Source organism: Dendrobium catenatum, unplaced genomic scaffold (assembly GCF_001605985.2).
Source record: "Dendrobium catenatum unplaced genomic scaffold, ASM160598v2 fragScaff_scaffold_621, whole genome shotgun sequence".
Lineage (NCBI taxonomy): Eukaryota > Viridiplantae > Streptophyta > Magnoliopsida > Asparagales > Orchidaceae > Dendrobium > Dendrobium catenatum.
Window position 1 is genome coordinate 17,513,876 of NW_021319083.1, and position 4,077 is coordinate 17,517,952.

Genomic DNA, 4,077 nt, shown 5'->3' on the forward strand with positions numbered 1-4,077 from the left:
ACGCCGCGCTGCGGCTAGTGCGCGAGCACCGGTGTGGCTCAGCGCGGCAACGCGATGGAGCGCTGTATGGGTGGTTGGGGTGCAGCGGAGCGGGCCATTGTGCGGGCCGTCCTGCACGCGGAGCAGGCCAGGCCAGGCAGCCGCGAGAAGATCCAGGAGGCCCGCGGAGCCGAGCGCAGCGCGCTTTTTCGCGGTTGCGACATGCTGCGGGCGAGCTCCGGTGTGCGTTTTCGCGCCGTTCGAGCCGTCGTCCTGGGGGTGGCGATGGCGGCCGGCGGCTGGTCCCGGCTAGTTCGGTTTGCTAACCCAATTTGGGCCCATTTTTCGCCCCGACAAGTCCAAATTCGACATTTTTGGGGTCCTCGAACCATTTTTCTAAACGTCCCGGACTCATTTTCTGGCACTTTCAGAGCTCCTGTACGCAATATCATATCTCTTCACTCGGAAAATCTCTAAAATTCATGACGCATATTTCGGACTCCTGGAGCTACGACGTCCAAAAATAGGGGGCAACTGATATATTCTCAAAAAATTATCTTGATCGGGGACGAATCTCGAAGCAAAAAAGCCAGTTGGAGACTTCAAAGATTAAATTCAGGAGCATCTAAACTCCGATTTCAGCGAGCTGCTTTCAGTCAAAATTGAGCGTCTCGGAAAGACAAATTCAACGACACCAAATTCAACCCAATCGAGTCCAAAGTGGTTCGAATCAAGGACCCGAAGCGCATTGGAAGGTTCAAACCGCAATTTGAGTTACCAAACGGTCCCGATTTTTAACGATCTTATACTCAAAACGAACGACTCAACGAGACAAATCCAACGACCCAAATCGCAAATTCCGACATCATTAAGGTCTCCAAATGTTCACACAAACTGCACAATTAAGGGTTCAATATCGGCCTCCGTTCAAACCACTCCCTATTCGCCCCTGATCTCACACCTATTTACGAGTCATGCCACTCCAGAAAACTATAAAAAGAGCACTCATTCTTTACAAAGGAACTCAAGTGAAGAGAGAGAAGAGGAGGAGGAAGAAGGAAGGCTCCTCCTCGACCACCGCCGGACCGAGGCTCTTCCCGCCGCCTGAAGACGCCGGAACTCTGCCGGATTTTTGGAGAAAACCGGGAATTTGCGAGAACTTGTAATTGGCTTGAAAAAATAATTGTAATACTGATTCCCCCGACTTGTGGGACGAATCAGCCATTTGTAATTTACCAATACTAATGGAATTTTTTCACTGGGCGAGGCCCCGTGTTTTTTCCCTTTTTGGGTTTTCCACGTAAAAACCTTGGTGTTCATTTTCTCTTTTATGTTTGTGTGCTGAATATTTGTGCAACGCCTCGGACGCAATTCATTAAATCATCTACGCCGGCGTATATTCTAGCACATAATAATAATTATATATATATATATATATATATATATATATATATATATATATAAACGTGGAGATAATTTATATTTTTGAAATTTTATTTTGAACCAAAACATTCATCTTTTTTAATAAATAAAATACTTATTAAAGTTCGTTACAAATAAATTTAAAATTTACTTAAATTTAACATTATTAGAATTGTATTTTGAACCATATTTGAACATACTTAGAATTTCATTTAAACCTCCCCAAACATGCATCAATCATGTGATGGCTTTCCCTATCAAGCATGTTTCACTAGCTCCCTCTAGATCACTTTCACCATGAGTTTTCTCTTCTCCTCACTTGTCATTGGTCAAGTGATTGCCTTCCCCAATGAGCTCACGTCGTCAAATCTTCTTCTCCTCACATGCCAACAATTCCGACGGGAAGCCCTCTCATCACGAAATTGTTTCTGCTCACACATCACAGGTTCTAAATGTGATGCTCTAGAATCTAATGGAAGGATTGAATGCCTAAACCTATAACATAACTCAATCACCACATGATAAACAAGAGCTATTATAAAATCCAAAATAATAATAATAACACAAACATCATATTATTTTTATTACTCAAAATACATTTACAATAATCCAATACATGTTGAATCTAAACATCAAACTAATTCATATTGGATTACAATTCCAAATACCTTAACTATTCAGGTTTAGAGGATTCAAACTCTACCTCCCTTTACTCCGTTAGGCCTTTTACTTTTCCTAAAATGTTAGAAAGCATCACCGAGTTAGCATAACCAGCTGTAGACTTCTATCGCTAACCCATAATAAATATCAACATCTAATTAAAAAACTGATAACCAAATATTCAATAAATCATTAAAATATCAATAAAGTACTAGTAGAATATGATCCAATAGAATTATTAAAGTATTCTTGATTTTAGAGCCATCAATTGTTTTATATTCATTGTCATTGAAATATCAAAGGTGACAGAAAACACTAGCCATCAGAATTCACTTGCACTTAATTTCCTCATTTCATCAGGATTCATGTTGAAGTTTAGGGTTTATGAGAATTAGTTCAAAATAGCATTGATATTCAATTTATTGGATTAACATATTATGTAATGCATAAGTAGAATGCACATGTCTCGATATATGCATATAATTATACTTCAACTTATAACTCTCAACCTCCTACACCCTCATATAATAAGTGGGGTCAGAATAGAACATAATAGAGTTGAGTAACCACCTATATCCACTTTCAGCAAGTAGAGTTAGAATTCCTCTCACATCCGCACAAGGAAGATGTAGCCAGAACATAAAATATAGGATACTTGAATCATTTCAGAGAGTTCACTTTTCATATTTCAGAATTCAGAGCTTCTCTAATGCCATGCCATGAACTATGTATGTAGTTTGAATGCAACGATAAACAATTATAACTTTAACATCTAATTATGATGATGCATGAAATACTAGAGTTCCTTACAGTCATTCACATTTGCATGTATAAAAGCTTACCTACTATATATTTTTCTTTTCAATTAGAATTTTAGAGTAACATCAAAAATAATATTTTATGACTTTTACATAAATGTTACAAAAGCCAAAAATACCTCATTTGTTTAACACAGAAATCAAAATGGGGAAAATAAATCGATAAAAATCCAACTTCTTTACTATCAACATGTTCAGGATGAAGCATGCATCAATATACTAAAAGTTATATGATGGAAGCATCATAAAATCAAAGGAAAACACATTTTCATTCATAACATTTTATAAATTTATTGGAATTCAATTCAAATTTTAGGTTCATAAGTCTACTTTGCGCTCTATGAAATTCCTAACTGGCTTGGCGGATGATTGAAACTTCTTAGCCTCCTGATTCCTCTCTCTTCTTTCTCTCTCCTTCACAACTGCCAGTGTAAACATCGGTTGGCTTATAATCGAATTTGACGAACGGTCCACAATCAAGGGATTCAACATCGGTCGTCCATTCAACCACTCCCCATTTGCTCTTGATCTCCCACCTAGTTATGGGTCATGCGACTCTAGAAATTTATAAATAGACCCCTCATTTTTCTTGAGGAGGAATCCAAAGAAAGAAGAGAAGAGAAGGAAGAAGAAGCTCATCCTCGACCACCGTCTAACATCGTTGCTCTATCGGATCATCACTTGAGGCCCTCACCTCCGCCAAACCACCACTTGAGGCCCTCACCTACGTCGGACCACCACTTGAGGCCCGGACTTCCACCGGACCACCGCCTAACATTATTGCTCCGCCAGACCACCACTTGAAGCCCTAACCTCCACCTGACATCGTTGCTCCATCGGACCACCACTTGAAGCCCTCACCTCCGCCGAACCACCGCCTAACGTCTGAGTTCCGCTGAACCACCACTTAAGGGCCCGAGCTCCGCCAGACCCCCGCCTGACGTCGTTGCTCCGCCGGACCACCACTTGAGGCCCTCACCTCGGTCGTACCACCACTTGAGGCCCAGACTTCCGTCAGACCACTGCCTGACATCGTTGCTCTGTCGAAATACCACTTGAATCCCTCACATCGGCCGAACCACCGTCTGACGCCGGAGTTTCGCCGAACCACCACTTAAGGGGCTCAGCTCCGTCGGACCACTGCCTGACGTCGATGCTCTACTGGACCATCACTTGAGGCCCTCACCTCCGCCGGACC